Below are 26,612 nucleotides of genomic sequence, written 5' to 3'. Positions count from 1 at the left end.
AGTTGTGTGCCTGGTCAGTGATGTATAGTAAACCTAGGAAGGATAGAGGAGTGGCTGACAAAGATGACGGAGGCACATGGGTTAGAGTAGAGGATAGAGTAACATTATTGTAATGGATAGTGGTGACAAAGTTAGATACAAATGAAAGCAGTGAAAGATCCAGAAGCCAGTTAGAGGAGGGTTAATGAGATTACTGTAGGAAAGGAAAAGTGTGAGGATACAGACTTAGTAAAGACATACATTTCACTGTTGAACCGAAACACTGTCTACTTGTGGCTAGATTTTTGGCCAGAAAGGGATGAACCAGTGCCACACAAGAGTAGCAGAGATGTAAAACGATATTGCTGTTACTGACGCCAAGATAATCACAACACCTAGAATAGCAAGAGTTATCAAATCTTACTGTATTCATCTCCACGGTTCAATGTGAAGTAATCACTGACTTTTTCATGTCAAAGATTCAAAACATCCATTAAACCACAATCTTATATTTCAACCAAAACTACTGAGGCCACTACAGTAAACAGCTATTGAATGCCTGAACACTATGAGAAACTTTCACCCTTCAGTTGAGTCTGACTTTTTAAACTTGAAATTAGAAAGACAGCCGTCAAGTTAATCTCGGTATATTATGGCAAAAGAGAAATGTAAAACTGAATTTCAGTACTTTGTTGAGAAATTCATACTTTAATAACGGCTTCCTTGCAAAGTGGTGTCATACTTGTGGCCTTAAAGTTCACCATTGCATTGTGCTCTGAGATTGTGGACCAGATTTGCATGAAGCAAGGTGACATAAGGGCAAAGCACGCCCTTAAGTGGGACAATGCCACACACATCTACCTCACATGGCTCTGCGTGTCATAGTAAATCTGGATACCGCTAGGCAGCTCAGGCTGCTGCATTGCATTTCTCTACCCTGGGAAGGCGTTCCATGGGTTACCACGCATCCATCCATGGTTTTTGTTGCATTCCCAGGTTTACTACCACTAGTAAACCTGGGAGTGCATCAAAATGTTACACCATCCCAGGGGAGGCATAACAAGGAAAAATATGTTTATTTCTTCTTGTTTGCTTCTTCTTCTATGTGTGCTGCATTCTGCCTGAAGAATGACAGTGCTGTCCCAGAGAGTTTGATGTGGTCCAAGCAAACTGATGTAAGGGTGTGGGTCACGCACTCCTCTGTGAAATTGAGGTGAGCTGGTTGTGGTGTGCTTCAAAGATATCACCCCCTGACAAAGAAGGTGTGGAAATCAATTGTGGTTAGTGACCCCTATGGTAGGTGCCAGCTCTCTGAGCACAACCTTAATGAAACAAACAAGTTTCTTTAACAAATTCTTCAAATGTCACAATAAATTAAACCAGATTTGTATTCATATTCTTCATGTTTAATTCACATGAATCTCTCTTCAAAATCCATGACGTTCCATTTCATGTGTAAATCTAAATTCATTGTGTACATAATGACATCATATCCCAATGCATTTCGGACACATGGTCTTTCGTCAGGGGAATCCTAAAAACATAGTAATGATGCAATCTAAGTATGATCCACCGAGTAAAAATAAATACCCAAATACATTGCCTTAATCATGAATGTGCCTAATGAATAATGACGAATGGTGAGCATAACGTGAAAAACAGAGAGGCACCCGAAAAACGTGCTAGCCCAAAGATCAGCGGTTGTATGGTAAACTCAAAACGGACCCACACTGTGAGTGAATGCAGATGTCTAAACGAAGTTAGATAAGCCAAGTATTACGCGAGAAAAAGATCCCAAATAATTAAACAATCTCCGTGCATTAGTAGCCACGACCCATTATATTCACAGATAACACCGCCAGTAGAAAACCAAGTCAAACGCATAGCGTGGTGTGTAACACTTACAGAGAGAGTGAAGCAAGATCACGCGTCCTGCTGAATGCGCCCTTCGCCATTGAGTGTGAACCAAGCGTTCCGTATATGCGGAAGTGAGTTGGTAGATGCAGTGTGTATGAAAAGAGGACTACAAGTATAGCGGCCATGTTAGAATGGTGAAAGGAGTGACAAACGAAAGCCAGTATAAACGGACAGTGTATCATGTATAAAAGGGAAAATGAGAATGATCATAAACAAAATATTGAGTAAAACAAGTTAAAAAATAAAACAATTATAGAATGAAATAAGACATCAAGGTCAAGGGCAAAAATCGTGATGAAACAGTATAGGTCAAAGTCGCATCTCTACAAATAACATTGAAATTCCATCCGATCATTGAGACCGGATGGTTTCATAGACTGAAGAAATGTAATCCAGTGGTTTTCAAGCTGCAATAAAAAGTTATTGTTGTCTCTGACGTCTCGCTTTTTGACCACTTCTACAGCAGCGAACCTGAGCTGACTGATGTTATGTCTGCTGTCTTTGAAGTGTAGAGCCGAGTTGGATTTCATGTTAACAGTTCTTATATTGCTCTTATGTTCATTTATTCTCAATTTCAATTTGCGTGTGGTTTTCCCAGTGTATATCAACCCACACGGGCATTTGATGATGTACACGACATTTTCAGTGTCACATGTAGCATTCAGTTTCAATTTGATATCTGTGCCCTTCATAGGGTGTTTGATCACAGAACCTTTAATCATGTTGTTACAATTCTGGCAGTTGAGACAAGGTTGATTCCCTTTGTATTGAGCGATTGATATAGGTTTAGGGTTTTTGATAAGTTCCTTGAGATTGTTGCCTCTTTTGTAGGCAAACAGTGGTTGTTCGCAAAAGATACCATTAAAATCCTGTTCTCGACTGATGATTGGCCAGTGTTTCAAAATTGCAGTTTTGTATGCCCTTGAGGCCTCAGAGTATTTGGATACGACAACGGGTCTTTTTTTATTGTCCTTAGGTTGTATAACCAATGCATCTTGTCATTTGATCTTGTCACAACGTTCTTTGGCGTGAGCCAAGATGGTCTGAGGATATCCTCTTTTCACAAAACGTTCGAGCATGTTCGATGCTTGTTCCTCATATTTTGTGGTGTCAGATGCAATCCTTTTGACACGGAGAAGTTATGAGAACGGCAAGTGATTTTTGAGTGATCTTTGGTGATAGGAACTGTAATGGAGAGTATTATTTTTGTCAGTGTTTTTTCTGTAAAGATCAGTCTCTAAATGATCCTGGAACCTTATCACTCTCACATCTAGAAATGTGATGGTTTGTTGGTTAATTTCAGAGGTAAATTGTATCCGGTCATTGATGTGATTCAGATCTGCTACTGCTTTGTCTAGAGAATCATGGTCTCCTCTCCATAGAACGAAAATGTCGTCTATATATCGCAAGAATGTCACGGCATGCATAATCCAAGGTGTCTGGTTCAAGATGTGGTTTTCCTCAAAATATATCATAAATGCATTAGCATAGACAGGTGCAGCACAATTGCCCATGGAAGTCCCGGACAACTGTGCGTAAAATTGATCATCCCAAGAGAAATAACTCTGATATAGAGTAAAATGCATCAGTTGCATCAAAAAAATCTGGAAGTCATGTGAGAGATCAGAGTGTAGTAGGATATTCTCGATTGCTTCCATGCCAAGGTCATGATTGATGCTCATGTATAGAGATTTAACGTCTATAGAACATAGCCAGACGGTTTCATCTTCATCAAATCTGATTCCATTTATTTTCTGTAAGAAATGTGTGGTGTCCCTTATGTAGGTACAAGACTGTTGGATTAATGGTTGAAGATACCTATCAATGAGTTTAACAGTGTTTTCATGAATGCTGCCACGTGTGGACACGATGGGTCTGAATGGAGGTTGGGTTATGCTTTTATGAACCTTCGGCAGAATGTACATGCTTGGTGTGCTGGGGTTGACAGGAGTCAGAAATTTCTTGGTTTTTGTATCTATGGTTCCATTTTCTTCAGCCATAGTTAAAATGTTAAGCAAAACTTCTGTATACTGGCTAGTAGGATTGAAGTGGATGGGATCATAGGTGTTCTTGTCTGACAAATGTTCTCGAACTTGGTCCTTATAGAATGTGGTGTCCATGAGGACTAGCGCACCCCCTTTGTCGGCAGTTTGATATGTGATATCAATTTTGTTGGCCAGGTTGTTGAGCAATGAGTATTCCTTTTTGGTTAGATTCAGATGTTTTGTCTTTCTAGTATAGTTGATGCCGCTGATGTCATTCTTGACCAAACTTTCAAAAATGTCAAAGGATTTGTGACTGATAGGTGCCATAAATGTGCTTCTGGCTCGTAGTCCTCTTAGTTGATCTTCATGGTCTCTGTTTTGTGGAGGTGAAACATTTTCAAAGAAATGTCTTAAACGTAGATTGCGCATGAAATTAAATAGACTAACCTCAAGCTCTAGCTCATTGGTGTGGCTGGTAGGGATAAATGAGGTGCCTTTTTGCAGTACATTGACTTCTTGATCAGATAAAGTGTGTGAGGATATGTTGATTACTAAGTTGTCTTCTTCGGTTTTTCTACCCTCTGGTTCAGCGTTGTGCTTCTCAATTCTCTGTCCCTCTCTTTCTCTTTCTCTTTTTCCTTTTCTTTTGACCTGGCTCCTCCTGGGTCGTCTCTTTCTCCCGGGCCTTCTTCTAAAAAAGGAACCGCAGAGAGGGTAGAAGATTCAGCACTGGTTGAAGGTTTTTGTAGATTAGCACGTCGTTGTTCAGTTCGTGAATCTTCCTCTGAGGATGAAGTCTCTGTTGTGGTGTTGGTGTTATCCCTTGGTGGTCTATTTTGGCGTCTCCTAGCATAAACCTCAGCCCAAGAGTATACTTCTCCCAGCTTGTAGTCTATAGTATCTCTGCGATACTTGCGTAATTTCCGTTCATTTATCTCCCTGGTGTGTTTGTCTAATTGGGTGGTGATATCCTCCAATATCTTGGACCAATCTTCCTTGGGTAGCATGTCACATAGTTCTTGTTTGCATTGTTGTATGTCTTGGTTAAGTTCATCCAAAGCTCTAGATAGTTCATCCACTATCAACAATATTAAGTCCAAGGAGCACTTGTTTAAGATGGCGTACCATCTTTCCACAAATTTCGAGCTGTTCCTGCATAGAAGTGGCATAGAAGAACACTCTGATCTCTCACATAACTTCCAGATTTTTTTGATGCAACTGATGCATTTTACTCTATATCAGAGTTATTTCTCTTGGGATGATCAATTTTACGCACAGTTGTCCGGGACTTCCATGGGCAATTGTGCTGCACCTGTCTATGCTAATGCATTTATGATATATTTTGAGGAAAACCACATCTTGAACCAGACACCTTGGATTATGCATGCCGTGACATTCTTGCGATATATAGACGGCATTTTCGTTCTATGGAGAGGAGACCATAATTCTCTAGACAAAGCAGTAGCAGATCTGAATCACATCAATGACCGGATACAATTTACCTCTGAAAGTAACCAACAAACCATCACATTTCTAGATGTGAGAGTGACAAGGTTCCAGGATCATTTAGAGACTGATCTTTACAGAAAAAACACTGATAAAAATAATACTCTCCATTACAGTTCCTATCACCAAAGATCACTCAAAAATCACTTGCCGTTCTCACAACTTCTCCGTGTCAAACGGATTGCATCTGACACCACAAAATATGAGGAACAAGCATCGAACATGCTCGAACGTTTTGTGAAAAGAGGATATCCTCAGACCATCTTGGCTCACGCCAAAGAACGTTGTGACAAGATCAAACGACAAGATGCATTGGTTATACAACCTAAGGACAATAAAAAAAGACCCGTTGTCGTATCCAAATACTCTGAGGCCTCAAGGGCATACAAAACTGCAATTTTGAAACACTGGCCAATCATCAGTCGAGAACAGGATTTTAATGGTATCTTTTGAGAACAACCACTGTTTGCCTACAAAAGAGGCAACAATCTCAAGGAACTTATCAAAAACCCTAAACCAACATCGATCGCTCAATACAAAGGGAATCAACCTTGTCTCAACTGCCAGAATTGTAACAACATGATTAAAGGTTCTGTGATCAAACACCCTATGAAGGGCACAGATATCAAATTGAAACTGAATGCTACATGTGACACTGAAAATGTTGTGTACATCATCAAATGCCCGTGTGGGTTGATATACACTGGGAAAACCACACGCAAATTGAAATTGAGAATAAATGAACATAAGAGCAATATAAGAACTGTTAACATGAAATCCAACTTGGCTCTACACTTCAAAGACAGCAGACATAACATCAGTCAGCTCAGGTTCGCTGCTGTAGAAGTGGTCAAAAAGCGAGACGACAGAGACAACAATAACTTTTTATTGCAGCGTGAAAACCACTGGATTAAATTTCTTCAGTCTATGAAACCATCCGGTCTCAATGATCGGATGGAATTTCAATGTTATTTGTAGAGATGCGACTTTGACCTATACTGTTTCATCACGATTTTTGCCCTTGACCTTGATGTCTTATTTCATTCTATAATTGTTTTATTTTTTAACTTGTTTTACTCAATATTTTGTTTATGATCATTCTCATTTTCCCGTTTATACATGATACACTGTCCGTTTATACTGGCTTTCGTTTGTCACTCCTTTCACCATTCTAACATGGCCGCTATACTTGTAGTCCTCTTTTCATACACACTGTATCTACCAACTCACTTCCGCATATACGGAACGCTTGGTTCACACTCAATGGCGAAGGGCGCATTCAGCAGGACGCGTGATCTTGCTTCACTCTCTCTGTAAGTGTTACACACCACGCTATGCGTTTGACTTGGTTTTCTACTGGCGGTGTTATCTGTGAATATAATGGGTCGTGGCTACTAATGCACGGAGATTGTTTAATTATTTGGGATCTTTTTCTCGCGTAATACTTGGCTTATCTAACTTCGTTTAGACATCTGCATTCACTCACAGTGTGGGTCCGTTTTGAGTTTACCATACAACCGCTGATCTTTGGGCTAGCACGTTTTTCGGGTGCCTCTCTGTTTTTCACGTTATGCTCACCATTCGTCATTATTCATTAGGCACATTCATGATTAAGGCAATGTATTTGGGTATTTATTTTTACTCGGTGGATCATACTTAGATTGCATCATTACTATGTTTTTAGGATTCCCCTGACGAAGGACCATGTGTCCGAAATGCATTGGGATATGATGTCATTATGTACACAATGAATTTGGATTTACACATGAAATGGAACGTCATGGATTTTGAAGAGAGATTCATGTGAATTAAACATGAAGAATATGAATACAAATCTGGTTTAATTTATTGTGACATTTGAAGAATTTGTTAAAGAAACTTGTTTGTTTCATTAAGGTTGGGCTCAGAGAGCTGGCACCTACCATAGGGGTCACTAACCACAATTGATTTCCACACCTTCTTTGTCAGGGGGTGATATCTTTGAAGCACACCACAACCAGCTCACCTCAATTTCACAGAGGAGTGCGTGACCCACACCCTTACATTATTTTGACCCTGACCAGGGCCACTGCACCCCAAATCAACTTGATCGCTGATTTTCAAAATGGCATATGACGACATCACAGCATTAACTGACCTAAAAGCAGACACTTTCGCTTTCAACACCGATGATGTTGATAAAATCTATGCTCTGATCCCCGAGGTGGACAGCCCACAAGGGTCCACTAGAAACAAAGAAAGTTGCTTGAAACAGCTACTCTACTTTTCGAAAAAAGAAATCAGTCAAAGGCTTCACGCCAGCACGTTGATACGTTACCATCGAGCTCAACGTATTCCAAGGGGGCTCCGAGTCCCGCTAAAGCCACTTCTATGCAGGAACAGCTCGAAATTTGTGGAAAGATGGTACGCCATCTTAAACAAGTGCTCCTTGGACTTAATATTGTTGATAGTGGATGAACTATCTAGAGCTTTGGATGAACTTAACAAAGACATACAACAATGCAAACAAGAACTAAGTGACATGCTACCCAAGGAAGATTGGTCCAAGATATTGGAGGATATCACCACCCAATTAGACAAACACACCAGGGAGATAAATGAACGGAAATTACGCAAGTATCGCAGAGATACTATAGACTACAAGCTGGGAGAAGTATACTCCTGGGCTGAGGTTTATGCTAGGAGACGCCAAAATAGACCACCAAGGGATAACACCAACACCACAACAGAGACTTCATCCTCAGAGGAAGATTCACGAACTGAACAACGACGTGCTAATCTACAAAAACCTTCAACCAGTGCTGAATCTTCTACCCTCTCTGAGGTTCCTTTTTTAGAAGAAGGCCTGGGAGAAAGAGACGACCCAGGAGGAGCCAGGTCAAAAGAAAAGGAAAAAAAGAAAGAGAAAGAGAGGGACAGAGAATTGAGAAGCACAACGCTGAACCAGAGGGTAGAAAAACCGAAGAAGAAGACAACTTAGTAATCAACATATCCTCACACACTTTATCTGATCAAGAAGTCAATGTACTGCAAAAAGGCACCTCATTTATCCCTACCAGCCACACCAATGAGCTAGAGCTTGAGGTTAGTCTATTTAAGTTCATGCGCAATCTACGTTTAAGACATTTCTTTGAAAATGTTTCACCTCCACAAAACAGAGACCATGAAGATCAACTAAGAGGACTACGAGCCAGAAGCACATTTATGGCACCTATCAGTCACAAATCCTTTGACATTTTTGAAAGTTTGGTCAAGAATGACATCAGCGGCATCAACTATACTAGAAAGACAAAACATCTGAATCTAACCAAAAAGGAATACTCATTGCTCAACAACCTGGCCAACAAAATTGATATCACATATCAAACTGCTGACAAAGGGGGTGCGCTAGTCCTCATGGACACCACATTCTATAAGGACCAAGTTCGAGAACATTTGTCAGACAAGAACACCTATGATCCCATCCACTTCAATCCTACTAGCCAGTATACAGAAGTTTTGCTTAACATTTTAACTATGGCTGAAGAAAATGGAACCATAGATACAAAAACCAAGAAATTTCTGACTCCTGTCAACCCCAGCACACCAAGCATGTACATGCTGCTGAAGGTTCATAAAAGCATAACCCAACCTCCATTCAGACCCATCGTGTCCACACGTGGCAGCATTCATGAAAACACTGGTAAACTCATTGATAGGTATCTTCAACCATTAATCCAACAGTCTCGTACCTACATAAGGGACACCACACATTTCTTACAGAAAATAAATGGAATCAGATTTGATGAAGATGAAACCGTCTGGCTATGTTCTTTAGACGTTAAATCTCTATACACGAGCATCCCTCATGACCTTGGCATGGAAGCAATCGAGAATATCCTACTACACTCTGATCTCTCACATGACTTCCAGATTTTTTTGATGCAACTGATGTATTTTACTCTATATCAGAGTTATTTCTCTTGGGATGATCAATTTTACGCACAGTTGTCCGGGACTTCCATGGGCAATTGTGCTGCACCTGTCTATGCTAATGCATTTATGATATATTTTGAGGAAAACCACATCTTGAACCAGACACCTTGGATTATGCATGCCGTGACATTCTTGCGATATATAGACGACATTTTCGTTCTATGGAGTTGAGACCATGATTCTCTAGACAAAGCAGTAGCAGATCTGAATCACATCAATGACCGGATACAATTTACCTCTGAAATTAACCAACAAACCATCACATTTCTAGATGTGAGAGTGACAAGGTTCCAGGATCATTTAGAGACTGATCTTTACAGAAAAAACACTGACAAAAATAATACTCTCCATGACAGTTCCTATCACCAAAGATCACTCAAAAATCACTTGCCGTTCTCACAACTTCTCCGTGTCAAACGGATTGCATCTGACACCACCAAATATGAGGAACAAGCATCGAACATGCTCGAACGTTTTTTGAAAAGAGGATATCCTCAGACCATCTTGGCTCACGCCAAAGAACGTTGTGACAAGATCAAACGACAAGATGCATTGGTTATACAACCTAAGGACAATAAAAAAAGACCCGTTGTCGTATCCAAATACTCTGAGGCCTCAAGGGCATACACAACTGCAATTTTGAAACACTGGCCAATCATCAGTCGAGAACAGGATTTTAATGGTATCTTTTGCGAACAACCACTGTTTGCCTACAAAAGAGGCAACAATCTCAAGGAACTTATCAAAAACCCTAAACCTACATCGATCGCTCAATACAAAGGGAATCAACCTTGTCTCAACTGCCAGAATTGTAACAACATGATTAAAGGTTCTGTGATCAAACACCCTATGAAGGGCACAGATATCAAATTGAAACTGAATGCTACATGTGACACTGAAAATGTCGTGTACATTATCAAATGCCCGTGTGGGTTGATATACACTGGGAAAACCACACGCAAATTGAAATTGAGAATAAATGAACATAAGAGCAATATAAGAACTGTTAACATGAAATCCAACTTGGCTCTACACTTCAAAGACAGCAGACATAACATCAGTCAGCTCAGGTTCGCTGCTGTAGAAGTGGTCAAAAACCGAGACGACAGAGACAACAATAACTTTTTATTGCAGCGTGAAAACCACTGGATTAAATTTCTTCAGTCTATGAAACCATCCGGTCTCAATGATCGGATGGAATTTTAATGTTATTTGTAGAGATGCGACTTTGACCTATACTGTTTCATCACGATTTTTGCCCTTGACCTTGATGTCTTATTTCATCTATAATTGTTTTATTTTTTAACTTGTTTTACTCAATATTTTGTTTATGATCATTCTCATTTTCCCTTTTATACATGATACACTGTCCGTTTATACTGGCTTTCGTTTGTCACTCCTTTCACCATTCTAACATGGCCGCTATACTTGTAGTCCTCTTTTCATACACACTGCATCTACCAACTCACTTCCGCATATACGGAACGCTTGGTTCACACTCAATGGCGAAGGGCGCATTCAGCAGGACGCGTGATCTTGCTTCACTCTCTCTGTAAGTGTTACACACCACGCTATGCGTTTGACTTGGTTTTCTACTGGCGGTGTTATCTGTGAATATAATGGGTCGTGGCTACTAATGCACGGAGATTGTTTAATTATTTGGGATCTTTTTCTCGCATAATACTTGGCTTATCTAACTTCGTTTAGACATCTGCATTCACTCACAGTGTGCGTCCGTTTTGAGTTTACAATACAACCGCTGATCTTTGGGCTAGCACGTTTTTCGGGTGCCTCTCTGTTTTTCACGTTATGCTCACCATTCGTCATTATTCATTAGGCACATTCATGATTAAGGCAATGTATTTGTGTATTTATTTTTACTCGGTGGATCATACTTAGATTGCATCATTACTATTTTTTAGGATTCCCCTGACGAAGGACCATGTGTCCAAAATGCATTGGGATATGATGTCATTATGTACACAATGAATTTGGATTTACACATGAAATGGAACGTCATGGATTTTGAAGAGAGATTCATGTGAATTATACATGAAGAATATGAATACAAATCTGGTTTAATTTATTGTGACATTTGAAGAATTTGTTAAAGAAACTTGTTTGTTTCATTAAGGTTGTGCTCAGAGAGCTGTCCAAGCAAACTGCTAATGAGTACCATGTGTGTCACTGTTGAAGAACGGAATCAACACTTCATGCATGTGGAGACAAAGCGCAACCCCATCCGGTGTAAAGCACATGATGATAGCAGAAGCGTTGCAAAGAATTTACATGTTGATGGTCAAGAACCTGTTGGTCAAACCATACCTAAAGGTACCATGCTGCCACACAAGTTAAAATTGTACAATATACAGAGTGTTAACATTGAAAGTGGATTCAACCTGGTTTATGAACCTCAAGCACAGACAATAATAACTTGCAAAATATAACTGCAAACAGAAGCGCTGCAAGGTGGAGTTCAAGCAGGTGTTACAAAATGCTAATTGACATTTAGACAAAAAGAAATAAATTACTTAATGAATGCTCTGAAGAGTCCTCATAATACTGCACTCTGTGAAGCTGGCTCAAGGAGAAGTGTTCGTAGTTGTGCTTACGGAGCCATCCATATCTAAAGCAAACCATTCACAAGTTGCCATGTGGGACCCAGAACAACTTCACATGTCATCAGAAAGTAAGAAGCTGAAAACAACTATCAGACTAGTGAAATCTTTCAGATCGCTGCAAAGAGAGTCACGTTTTCAGCTCTGATTAAAGATGAGTCAGAGGCCAGCATGTTTCAAAGTCTCACAGACCAGTTGCAAACACCAAGTCACAAGGAACCACCTGTGGTGTTCCACACTAGTCTACAATACTGCTTGGTTCCTAAAACAACCACCACTTTTCGATACCACCAAAAAGTAAAATAATGGCGATAGATGGTCAGCTTGAAGAGAGATATTTGATGATTTTATTGATGCACTAGAAGATACTGATAACAACATGATTATCAGTATCTCAAAAATCTTGCTGGTGATGGTGCAAAAGAAGTCATAAAGAAAATGCTGCAAACTGATGAAGTAAATACATATTGTCAGATTAAATAAACGCTGATTCTAAAGTTCAATCCAGTATACAACGTTGATTACAAAAGATACATTTTCAGTCAAGAACGCCAAAAAGTTGGAGAAACCATTGATGAGTTTGCAGAGAGACTTTATACACTCATCAAACATTGTAAGTTCAATTAATTTAATGAGAGGGAGCTATGTGACTTAGAGTTATTGATGGATGCTTGTCATATTCATTCAGACAATGAATGCTGATGGAAATTCCTAGTCTGAAGCGAGTGCTGATGGCTGCCAGAGCTGCGGAGCTTGCTGGAGAACAACTGCTGACATGGAGGCTGGAGGTGCCCAGAGTGAATCAGGCATTAACATAAAAAGTAAGCCAAAGCAAAATACTGAAGGACACAAAATTCTGTCTACAAGTCAAAAGAAGTTATGTTTTTCATGTGGATTTTCATTCCAAATGAAGGTAAATGGCCTGCCATTGGGCAGCTATTTAAAAGCTATGGGAGCGAAAACCATTTTGTAAAGGTTCCAGAGGCAATGTTCTATGCTACCCCACAAGGCCAATAGGCGACATCAATTGAGGAAAATTGACACTGAACAAAGTAATTTGTCATCTAAATCATTGTTAAACAGTTTGTCCGCCTCAACAGCAAGTGAAAGTGAGGAAGATGGTTGTGCCATGTCAATGTTTACCTCAAAGAAACGTGCACATGCCAAACTGACTGCATGCAAGGAAAAATTTCAGTCAAAGAAACTTGAATCTTTACTTAAGCATGACATTGTTGAGATTTCAACTAGTCTGACACCATCGATTTCTCCCATAGTGGCAGTGCCCAAAAAGGACATTGAAGAAGCGTTGATATGCGGTAAGAAAACAAGGCAATTGAATGAGAACCACATCCACGTCCACATATTGCTGACATGATAACGCAATTAAATTGTGCAAAGATTTACTCTTGACTGGATTTAAATAATGGTTATCATCAGTAGGAACTCAGTGAAGATTGCAGGTATATTACAACCTTTTCTACACATGTTGGTTTGTTTTGATATAAACACTCAGTGCCTCATTTACAACTTTTTGATGCAGGGCACCTTAGCAAGTAACTGCTGTACTGCCCTGCATCAAAACAAGGGGCAGGAATGCAGCATATCTCGGAGAAGGTATGACAGTATCAACAGGCCAATCTTAATAAATAGGGCTCTTTGCTACGTTTCCCCCATGCAGCACAGCAAATTGCAATGCTTTGTTGAGTGAAACATTACTATTAATGGCCCTTCTTATCATTAGCAGTGCTCCTGGACCATTGGCTGAAAGCCCTGTTATAAATAAAAATCATTGCATCAGCTTCCAGTGGAAAATGGGTTCATTTATGACACAGTATGTATTTTTAATAGTATGTATTGCATACAGTTCTTATTGTGGAATAGGACTAACATTTCTCAGACATAAATTGGCTGCAAACCAACCACCCAGGACACAGAGGCCAGCTGTGAAGCATCTAACGACTGTGCCATGCTTCAAACGTTCACAGGTTGAAAGAAGACCTTTCTTGCACCTGCAAGCACGAAAATAGAATGAGCATTCAGGAGTCAGTGAAAGGTTCCAATGTTCCTCGCCTAATGTACTCTGTTATTTCTCTGATGCATTTCCATTGGTTTAACTTAGGTACTATGTTGCCATTAGGTGAAAGTATTTTTCACAACAATAAGATAACAAGGTAGCAACATTCTACTAAAACAAGAAAAGGCTCAATAATAGTATTAAAAATAAAAATGCTAGTTTAGTATAGTCTAGTTTCTCTCACTAAAGTAAACACAAAAGTGAATTTTTCATCACAAGCTACCTTCATCCCTGAGGTTTAGAGCAGAGTTTGTGATGTTATTCATATTGGTCATAAACGTAAACCCTAGGTACATTTATGGGTATCTTTTCCTAGCTTCATAGTATTGTGTAGTTTTCTTATTTGCTGTTTTCACACATTTCGCGTATAAAAATGCTGCTAAGCAGTTTTGACTCTGCTCAGCAACAATTTCTTTACTGCTGCAGATCGCCGAACCTAACACTATGTTTGTTACGTATTTACAAGATGTCGCTACATGGCGCTAGGATTAGCTAGCGGCTGAGAACATTTTCACTAACACCATTGTCAAGGTGATAGAAAAATACACATTATCATTAAAAAAGTGACGACTGGCCAATTAGCAGAAACAAAATTCACGTTAGTCAGCCCAACATCACTTTTCAGCGTCTAGAGGCAAAAAGAGCTTAACAATAGAACTCTAAGAAAAAAACAAAAAACAACTGCCAGGATGACCTGCCAGAGTCCCAGGGGAAGTGGAAATACAGAATCAGCGCCTCATTTATGAAAAGTAAAAGACACACAAAAGCGGCATATCGCTGGGGAAAAACAGTGATGCAGCAATTTTCATTACACCATCTTTGCGACAACATGGCGGCCAATGCCTGAAAGTGCGGAGAGTCCCCGAGGCCTGGAGGCCTCGATGGGTCAGTGTCTGAGACCCAGAGTGAAAGGTGCCAGAGCAGTGGAGTTACTGTGGCCTAACAGTGGAGATGGGCCATGTCGGGCCTGAGCCAGTGGGCTGCAGCAGTATACATTGAGGCATTGGCGATCACCCTTACCTGGTTGCAAGGTCTGGCTGGTCACATAGAGATACACTGCTGACCTGTGTGAAAAGACCGCCTGTTGCCCCTTGGACCTGTGATTGGTGTAGGCGGTGTAGGTGCTCTTGCGCACCAACTTGGGGAGATCTGAATTGCAGAACGCATGCAACCACTACACTCGGGTGCACAGAGGAGATTGCCGATGGTGGGCCACGCCTCTCTGCATGCTGGAGGAGTTGGCGCTGCTTGGGCGCTGTGGAGGGTGAGGCCCCTGAGCTGCACTGAACTTGTGTGGAGGGAACGCTGCGACTTCGTGCCTGAGAAAGTCCTGTTGCATCACCTATATGAGGACATTTTCCAGTGGACTCCGCAGCGAATGCTGTACCCAGGCTTGTGATATCCAGCCTGGCTGAGGCTCCCGCTGGCTGAGTCACAGATTTGGAGAGAGCGCTGCAAATTGAGCACCGGTGTTGATGTCAAGGTGAGAAAGGGGAGCGGAGGAGGCCTAGGGATCATGTCGGGCCCAGGCCTAGTGCCTGTGGTTGGTGGTAGACCCACATTGCTGAGGACACCACACATCACTGTTGGGGGACTCCACTAACTGGCTTAAGTCACTGATATCAGCCATTGGTGGCAGTGGGTGCCTGGGGCATGGGGGTTGGCACTGTTAGATCGTAGGAGGCAACCAGTTGGTGCTGTCTTTCCTCACCTCATGTTAGTGCACTTTTGGGTGTACGGGGGATTTCCATCTGTGCCACCTGAACGGAGATTCCTGCTTAGCATACACCTGACTGGAGGAGATGGGCCGGCTTGCCACACTGCACTGCTCTGCATGTCATACAAAGTGCCTGGGTATCTGATGCAATGATGGGTCACCTGTACATGGGGGGGCGTCAACACCTGGCTGCTCCTCCGTGTCAGTTGATCGAGCGGCTGGGGGTCGCTGGCCGCCAGTGCAGGGGACATCCTGGATTCTGAACTAGACTCTGTACTCATGACTGTGGAGAAAATGGGTACCTCCTTCAAACAAACATGCACTTCTCTTGAGGGATGCAACCACAAAATCACAGTTGACTTCACCCTGGAGCGCGCAGATCATCACAAGCTGAGTGACAAGGTACAAGATATTGACCAAGAACTGGCTGAAGTTCACGCTATTACCCAGACAGCAGTGTTGGAGGTACGGCAGAAGCAGAAGGAGCTGATGCAGTGGTATATACTGAGACATGGTTGTGTGACCTACTGCCAGCAGGTACACTCTCCCCATTCTTTCTTGTGGAACGGGCCCATCGACTGCCGGCGAGCCATTCACCGCCGGGACATGTCCTAGACCCTTTTTCTTCCGCCTCCTACAGGGATCGTGATGCTGGTCTGAGGAAGGTAAGCAAGATGGGGGAGGAGAAAGTGGATAACGCCACAGTACTTTTCTTCCCTGAATACGCCTCGGGGGGAAGAGGCTGAGGGGGTCGTTTCTAGTGGTTAAGCAATGCCTCCGAGAGTTGGGCATCAAATACTCCCTCCTCTTCCCGGCAAGGCTGTGAATGATCTCAGATGGTAACACGTGATTCTGTGACTCCACTGACCAGGTCTGGACATGGCTGGAATCTACTGGTCACCAGGTGCTGCGGACAGGGAGTGAAGGGTCTGCACAAAAAGCTATCATTCTCAGAGCCAGTAGCAATGGGAGGCATGGGAGGAACAGGCGTTCCCCGCCATAACTACAAGCCCCCCCCAATCTGGAGCAGGTTATACAAGAGAGGCAGAAGCCACTGCATGTGGCAGCTACGATGCACAATTGCACTCAGAGACAGGATCCTGACACTCACCCTGAAGGCTCCCCCAGCAGCGAAGGCTCCACTGTGACGTGGCCATTGAGTCCGGGCGCCCCGGATGTGACTCCTCAGAAGGCAGATTACCTGATTTAAGGATGACTGGTTGTGCGTCTCTCCTTCTTCGACGTTTCCAGATGGCTCCAGAGAGTCTCTGGCTTTTTGTGGCTACCGATCTCCATCATCTTGTTGCTGACGTTCCGGTCTAACAAGGTCAGCACTTAAAGTGGATCAGGTCTAGTCATTACCCAAAGGGAACGGAGCAGTTCTTCAGGTGAGTGATGCTTGACAAGGGTGGTGGTCTCCTTGGTGCTCCTAGCTGCAATGGCAGGAGGTCCATGTCTTTGACCTTGCCATGGATGAATTGTGGGAGTTCTTCTATTATCCAAGATGCCTCATTTATGAGGCCTTAGAGGCGCTTTTGCACCGTTGGAATGTTACGTTTTCGACGTTCCCTTGGCGCAATGTGCCACAGCATATTTACAAGGCCACGTAAAGCCATTTTACGTGACTTTTCATGGCCTTGTAAATATGTGCCCCTTTCATGCATAATACTGTGTGAAAGGGGCATTCCATGAGTGTTGTTGTGGGCCTTCCCACCCAAAACCCATGAAACCTGTAGCATTCCCAGATTTACGAGAAACCGTAAACCTGGACATGCGTCAGAAACTAAAACCACCCCAAGGATGGCATTTGGGAGGCGCAATGAGGATAAATGTTTGCATTTCTTCTCTTTTTTTCCTTTTTCGATGTGTTCAACATTCTGCAGCACACATAGAAAGAAGAAATCGCATGGATTGATTGATTTTGTGCTGGAAGCTGTTCCCTCCTGCTCAACATCAATTATCTATGCAACGCAGGCGCCCTTGCACCATGGCGCAAGGGTGCTTGCGTTGGCATAGGGCGGCCATTGTGCACCAAAATAGAGGAAAAAGACAGGAATGTGCCCTATCTTAATGACAGGGTACATTCCTGTTGATTTATTTTGTTGCAGGGCAGCACAGCAAGATTCCTTGTACTGCTGTCCTGCACTAACACCTTTTAAATGAGGTCCCAAGTGGGTTTGCACCACTTTTAAGCCCAGCTAATTTTTGACGTTAAAAACTGCCTGTAATGGGACTTAGCAGCAGTTTTTCTTTTTTAGCGATGCACAAAGAAATCCTTTTAAATTTTGCGTTGTTTATTTTGCTGGTGTTTTTACGCTGGAACATCTACCTTCCATCTCATTTTTGGTAAGTCACGCTAATAGAAGTGCCGCTGTGAAAAAAAAAATCACGTTAACACTGAAAAAATGCTGCTAACTGGACTTTGCGGCAACTTGTAAAAATGGCGATAAAAAAAGCCTCCGTAACAGCAAAAATTGATGGTACGGCGATGTTAAATCCTTGTAAATATGCCCCAATATTCTAAATCTTCCATTTGTGTGTAAACCAGGTTTGTCCCCTCTTGTAGCTCCATAGGATGAGAGCAAGGTAGGTTGCTCTGAGCACTTACATGGTGCAGTGGGTCATACATAGCAGCTGTTTTTGTCACAAATACAGCACTGGTGTAAGGTCTGTAGCAGCCTCTCTGAAGACAACAACACATTTCCTATCTCTGATTGTATGAGTCCTCAGCAATCTAAATGCTACAGGGACCTATTAGCAGCATGTTGTCTCTCATGTACTATGGAAATGCCATATGGGCTTCAGGGTCAAGGCTCTTTTGGTGCTGCGGACTGGAAATTACTGGCCTCTGCTTACATTTTGGCACTAACAGCTTCATTTACAATATGGTGGGATCACTGGCAGCCTGATGAATGGAGGACTGGCTGCCATTTTTAAAAATCCTTACCAGCAGTCGTAAACACTTTTCTTTATGGTTAGTGAAACTCTTAACATTTTTTTAACCAAAAGACACATTGGTGAGTATTAAACTGTTAAAACCTGCTATATGCAAAACTGTAATCAACCAGTTCCCGGGTAGCGTGATCACTTGAGAGCCTCTTTGAATGCGTTGTTGCGTCAGGCAGATATATTTACCAAATATTACCAGTTTGATCGGCTAAGTTATGTTGAACACCAGGCTTGTCGCCTCATCTCACGTTCCTATTCCATATGCAAAATAGAGTGGCTTTAGTAGTATGCTGCATGAATTCAAGCGTGCAGGACAACACCATGGTGGCTACAATTTTAATACTGATAGGCACAAAGGGGCATATTATCAAAGCAGGCAAAATGAAATTATCGCCGCATTTGTGGCAAAGCGGCGATAATTTCATCGCCCTATTAGCAAGCTGTCTCTAACATCAGTTAACAACAGCTTTTAGGTGATAGTGAGCGGTTTGGGGCCGGCTTTGCATGTCAGCGATATTTATCGCTAATGACATGCAAAGTGGGCATACCCAGCCTGTTAGCGACTGAAAGCAGTCGCTAACGCCGCTATCGTCTATTAGCAAGGCAGGCGTAGCGATAAAAAAATGTGCGCTAAGCGCGAATATCGCTAAACACTAACGCCTGCTCAGACCAGTTCTTAGCCATTATATCAAATAGGAGGTGGATATTCTGGCTAAGACCCTATTGGCGATGATGCATGAATATCGCTGGTTTTCCAGCCATATTCACGCATTTCACCGCTATTGCCGGTTATTTTATCGCATTGGAGATAAACGTTGCTAATAGCACATTATCTCTGCGATAAAATCCGCCGATGCTTGGCGATAAAAAAAGTTGCTAAGCTTCTTTAGCGATAAATATCGCTAGTTGTTGATAATATGCCCCATAGTCTCCAGTTGGAGGTTTTAGAGAATGACTGCCACTTGGGGTTTACTTCTCTAGATTGCAAACCAATTGACCGTGCAAACATTATTTTTTTTCTAGATTGCAAACCCATAAGCCTTTCAAACATTATTTGTTTCAGGCATGCTTTCTGGATGGTACAGCATGAAAGATGGGACCCCCTCAAGGAATAAGTTGTGACCAAGGAACAGAGGGGAAAGGAAGAAATCGTTCTAGAAAGTTGTTCCTTCAATGGTCATAAATATCACTAAACAATATACATCGAATTATTTAAGAAAGGTGACAGAATTATATAACAATGTTTACTTTATCATAGTTTTTATTTTCATTTAATGCAGTTTTTCATTTCAATTTTTTATATAAAAAAGACATAATTCATTATAAATACATTTTTTAAACAAATATTTTTTGCTTTTAAGAACAAACACAATTATTAACGCACCAGTGATTGAAAAATAGTACAAAGTTATAGTACACAATTGATTTTTAAGAAGACCACCTGATATTAAATACTCAACTCAATTCACTGACATACACACATACATACCACAAACAACCCATACTACCAAAAGGGGAAAAAGGGAGAAACTAAGTATTGATTGACAAGTTCACAAGTTGTCAACTACTAGGGTCTCAGAAGAAATTCGAGACCCCCGCACATGATCGGTCGACGCGCGTTTCGGTGGGTGAACCACCTTCCTCAGGACCTTTTTTCTCTTGTGGATCAAAGATATCAGGGGACGGTAAAAAGCAAGCAGGTTTATGTTTCTTTGGTACTCATTTCCTATCAGTTGATAGATTTTAGGACAGGATACATGTTAAGAGGCACCAGTTTGCGTAACAAGACAGGGTGCAATTCCTCCAATCTATTCAAAGGTAGTTGTCTATTCTCCAGGAAGTCGATTTGGCTTTTATTAGTTGATAATGCCCTCGACGGTGCAACACAGGTAGATAAAAGAAGGTCTCAACAACTGCGGTATCTTATTCCTGGGACGGAAATGGGAAGTATTCCTTTCTATAGTTGCTTTCTGGATGGCGCAGCTAAGATAGAGCTGGGGTCTGAGGGAGTCTGATTGAGCATTAGCATATGATTGCCTCACTGCTAACAATAGTTTGGATTTACTGAGGTAATCCATGTCACTTACCTTGGACAATCTTTTCGTTTGTGTTTTCAACATTGCTTTCATGACGGCACAGGAAAGCTGCAGACTGTCCAGAATCCACTGGTCAATTTGAAGGGTGGCAATAGATCTGTAAAGTTATAGCGACCATGGGTTCCATTCCTGAGAGAAAAGGTACTGGAGAACAACTTTCATGGTGTTGATTGGGGCCTTTTGGATCTTATAGTAGTAGTTTACAAAGGGCGGCATTCTTGCCCATGTTTTGGCTCTTTAAGGCAAATTCCACACTTATTAAGCAACTCCGAAGGTATGTAGGGAGTCGAAAGATCATTTTGTGTGCCTTGAGCTGATATTTATTCATGATGTTAATTAGTTGGCCCCTATAGGCTTCATGGCCATACCTGATAGTTGGAAAGAGGGTTGCAGCTATTACTCATCTTATTGGGATGGTAGAAGTTCTCCTCCTTTAATTGATACACAAACACCTGGGTAGTTGTACCTGGCTGCTGTTTAAATTTTTAAGGATCCAAGGCTCCAGGTGTAGTTTGATTTTTTGGTTGAACTACTAAAAACAAATACTTGGATCTTGGAACCATTAACCACCATCTTGCTGTTGTGATTGTACTTATGCAGGGCATTTAGGGGCTTCTGTAGGCAACTCTAGAGTGGTCCAGGAGGATGATGTCGCCAGCATATTGTAGTAGTGGAACCTTAGTAGTGCCAATTTTAGGTGGGAATAGGTTGGTGTGTTTGTGATCTTAGCAATGTAGAGATTTAGTAGCAGGGGTGCTAACACACAACCTTGCTTAAGGCCATTATCTGTCTGGATTTTCCTGCTAACCACTGTCGGTGTTAACTTAACCCATACCAAAGTAGAAGCGTAAAGAGAAATGAAGGTCTGGAGCAAGTTGTTAAGTTTGCCCCAGTCTCTGAACTTTCTCCAAAGGCTGTTCCTGTCAACCTGATCAAAGGCAGATGAGTAATCCACAAAACAGACAAAGAGCAGGAGTTGTTTCTTGCGTGTTCCCCGATGGACTAGGTAGGATAGGGCCACTTCGTTGTCTAGAGTGGAGAAATTAGCTCTAAGTCCTGTTTGACTAAATAGTATTATTTCAGTTGTTTCTGCCCAGCGTTGCAGATCTTTCAGTCAGACTGAGGGTTAAGCCTTATTTCAATATACAGGAGAGCTATGAGGTGATAATTGGATGGATTGCTCCTGTCACCCTTCTTGTACATGGAGTTCAGGATGGAGTCCCTTCAGCTCTCCAGGACTTGCTTGGTCGCTAAGAGTGATTGATAGAGCGAGGTTGAAATTACAGACCACAGGTCGGTATCACTCTTTAAGACCTTGGCGGGTATTCCATTTCGGCCTGATGCTCCGGTTGCTCTTGACTTCTTCATGATTTTAGTGACAGAATTGCTAGTGATCTCAATCCCTACGTTTTAGGCCTCCAGGCAGGTATTTGGAGCCTCCGGTTCAGTATAAATTTGAGTTTTTGGCATGTATAGATGCTGTACGTGCCAAGTCCTTGTTGTTCAGTGATGGCATTGGTTCTGGCAGTTGGTGTACTTGTTTTGCCCTTCACATACCTCTATAGCTCGACTTGTCCCTGTTTGTCCTTCAATGTATGTACTCAGGTCCAGTCAGTTTCCAACTGCTCATGTATTGCTGCCCATACCATCTGTTTTTTTGCTGTTTGATTAAGGTCCGCAATTGAGCTTTTAATTATTCCTTTTTTGTTTTTCCCCCTTCTTTTTGACCAGCTGATTTGATTCTGCAGATCTTCAATTTACTGGAGGTTTTATGTAGCAGTTTTATTTTCTGTGAGGAGTTGGCAGATGTTCTGTAAGAGGAGGGATTATTTCTGAGCACTTGATGTATTTCATTGACAATTGGGCCCATTCTGCCTCACAAGGTTCTCCATTTATGGCCTTCATATAAGGGCCTCTGAAGGGTATACATACATAATATCGACAACAAAAATATCGAGGTAGTTAAATATCGAGTTTAAAATATCGAGTAGACAGAATATAGATAATACAGAATATAGACTACAAAAATATCGAATAGACGGACAATAATATCTAATCAAAAATATAGAATGGACAGAATACCGAAAGGACAGAATATAGACAATGGAGTGGTGTGGCTCACTAGTGGAGTGGTGTGGCTCACTGGTTAGAGGCGGCAGACCCGGAAGCAGAAGTCGGCTCGGGACCAGGGTTTGATTCCGAACGCGGCAGGGCCGTGGACAAGGGTCAGCGGACTCGATAATTCTCGCCTCGGTGCCTACTCTAGCCACAGGTCCCACTCGGCAACTCTGGGCATCAGCTTGCCTAATCTCCACAACGGCCCCATCAACGCCGGGGAGGCCTGGCTCCACCTTGGGGATTCCCAGCAGGGACCATCCCACAGGGAAAGCCAGGACGGGATCCCCAGCGGTATACAGTGTCAGGACGCCGGCTGGCAACAGTGCGCTTTACAAGTATACACATTACATTACATTACATTACATTAACAGAAATATTGAGGGACAGAATATAGACAACAAAAATATCGAGGGACAGAATATAGACAACAAAAATATAGATGGATAGAATATAGACAACAAAAATATCGAATTTTAGGTAAGTAACTAAGTCAATTTATGGTATTTAACTTTTGCGTGATATAATTCTAGAGTGGGTTGTGGGTTTATAGCGGAATAGGGTGGGAAGTAATTTAATTATAATTATTTAAATATTTTAATTTATTGGTATTTATGTACATTAATTGTTAATTAATTATTAATTGGCAATTAATTAAAATATAATTGGTAATTAATTTTTATTAATTGATTAATTGATAATTATGTGAATTTTATTTATTTATTTTCTGGAGCGGGTTGTGGGTTTATAGGGGAATAGGGTGGGAAGTAATTTAAATATATCTAAGTAAATATTTTAATTTATTGGTATTTATGTACAATTAATTGTTAATTATTAATGATTGGAAATTAATTAAAATATAATTGGAAATTGATTTTTATTAATTGATTAATTGATAATTATGTGAATTGTATTTATTTATTTTCTGGAGCGGGTTGTGGGTTTATAGGGGAATAGGGTGGGAAGTAATTTAATTATAATTAAATAAATATATTAATTTATTTGTATTTATTTACAATTAATTGTTTATTATTTTTGAATTGGCAATTAATTAAAATATAATTGGTAATTAATTTTTGATAATGATGTGAATTTTATTCATTTATTTTCTGGAGCGGGTTGTGGGTTTATAGGGGCATAGGGAGGGAAGTAATTTAAATATAAATAATTAAATAATTTCTTTTAATTGGTATTTATTTAGATTTAATTGTAATTTAATTTGTAATTGGTAATTATTTAATTTTGATTGGTAATTAATTTTTATTAATTGATTAATTGATAATTATGTTAATTTTATGTATTTAATTTTTGTAGTGGGTTGGGGGTTTATAGGGGAATTGGGTGGGAAGTCATTTAATTGTAATTAATTAAATTTAATAATATATAAATTGGCATTTATTTTGAATTAATTGTTTAATTATTTTCAAATGTTTTAATAATTTATTGTTATTTGTAAATATTTTGTATTAATAGGTAATTATTTTTAGTAATTAAATTAATTTTATTATTTTAAATTGAATAATTATTATAATATCTTAAATTGGGACTTAATTTTGATTAATGTGTAATTGGCATTAATATTTAACTTATTTTCTAATATATATGAAGTATTTACTTTCCCTACTGTTGCACTCACTGGAGTGTAAATAGTATTTTTTCCCCTACACTATCCAACGCTTACCCTACTGTTTCACCCTCTGGAGTGGGAATAGTAATTTTTATTCCTACGCTATCCAACGCTTTCTCTACTGTTGCACTCTCTGGAGTGGGAATAGTCATTTTTACCCCTACGCTATCCAACGCTTTCAATACTGTTGCACTCACTGGAGTGGGAATAGTAATTTTAATTTCTATGCTATCCAACGCTTTCCCTACTGTTGCACTCTCTGGAGTGGGAATTGTAATTTTTACCCTCCCACTATCCAACGCTTTCCCTACTGTTGCACTCTCTGGAGTGGGAATAGTAATTTTTACCCCAACGCTATCCAACGCTTTCCCTACTGTTGCGCTCTCTGGAGTGGGAATAGACATTTTTACCCCTACGCTATCCAACGCTTTCAATACTGTTGCACTCACTGGAGTGGGAATAGTAATTTTAATTTCTATGCTATCCAACGCTTTCCCTACTGTTGCACTCTCTGCAGTGGGAATTGTAATTTTTACCCTCCCACTATCCAACGCTTTCCCTACTGTTGCACTCTCTGGAGTTGCAATTGTAATTTTTACCCCTACGCTATCCAACGTTTTCCCTACTGTTGCACTCACTGGAGTGGGAATAGTTTTTTTACACCTACGCTATCCAATGTTTTCCCTACTGTTGCACTCTCTGGAGAGGGAATAGTAATTTTTACCCCTACGCTATCCAACGTTTTCCCTACTGTTGCACTCACTGGAGTGGGAATAGTAATTTTTACCCCTACGCTATCCAACGCTTTCCCTACTGTTGCACTCACTAGAGTGGGAATAGTAATTTTTACCCCTACGCTATCTAACGGTTTTCCTACTGTTGCACTCTCTGGACTGGGAATAGTAATTTTTACCCTCCCACTATCCAACGCTTTCCCTACTGTTGCACTCTCTGGAGTGGGAATAGTAATTTTACCCCTACACTATCCAACGCTTGCCATACTGTTGCGCTCTCTGGAGTGGGAATAGTAATTTTTACTTCTATGCTATCCAACGATTTCCTTACTGTTGTGCTCTTTGGAGTGGGAATAGTTGTTTGTACCCTCCCACTATCCAACGCTTTCCCTACTGTTGCACTCTCTGGAGTGGGAATAGTAAGTTTTTACCCCTACGCTATCCAACGCTTTCCCTACTGTTGCACTCTCTGGAGTGGCAATGGTAATGTTTAACCTCCCACTATCCAACGCTTTCCCTACTGTTGCACTCTCTGGAGTGGGAATAGTAATTTTTACCCCTACGCTATCCAACGCTTTCCCTACTGTTGTGCTCTCTGGAGTGGGAATAGAAATTTTAACTTTCCCACTATCCAATGCTTTCCCTACTGTTGCACTCTCTGGAGTTGGAATAGTAATGTTTACCCCTACGCTATCCAACGCTTTCCCTACTGTTGCACTCTCTGGAGTGGGAATAGTAATTTTTACCCCTACACTATCCAACGCTTGCCATACTGTTGCGCTCTCTGGAGTGGGAATAGTAATTTTTACTTCTACGCTATCCAACGCTTACCCTACTGTTGCACTCTCTGGAGTGGGAATAGTAATTTTTACCCTCCCACTATCCAACTCTTTCCCTACTGTTGCACTCTCTGGAGTGGGAATAGTCATTTTTACCCCTACGCAATCCAACGCTTTCCCTACTGTTGCACTCTCTGGAGTGGGAATAGTAATTTTTACCCCTACACTATCCAACGCTTGCCATACTGTTGCGCTCTCTGGAGTGGGAATAGTAATTTTTACTTCTACGCTATCCAACGCTTTCCCTACTGTTGCACTCTCTGGAGTGGGAATAGTAATTTTTACCCTCCCACTATCCAACGCTTTCCCTACTGTTGCACTCTCTGGAGTGGGAATAGTAATTTTTACCCCAACGCTATCCAACGCTTTCCCTACTGTTGCACTCTCTGGAGTTGGAATAGTAATTTTTACCCCTACGCTATCCAACGCTTTCCCTACTGTTGCACTCTCTGGAGTGGGAATAGTAATTTTTACCCCTACA

This window comes from Lissotriton vulgaris, chromosome 3_1 (genome assembly GCF_964263255.1).
Source record: "Lissotriton vulgaris chromosome 3_1, aLisVul1.2, whole genome shotgun sequence".
Classification (NCBI taxonomy): Eukaryota; Metazoa; Chordata; class Amphibia; order Caudata; family Salamandridae; genus Lissotriton; species Lissotriton vulgaris.
Note: the sequence above shows the minus strand (reverse complement) of the source record.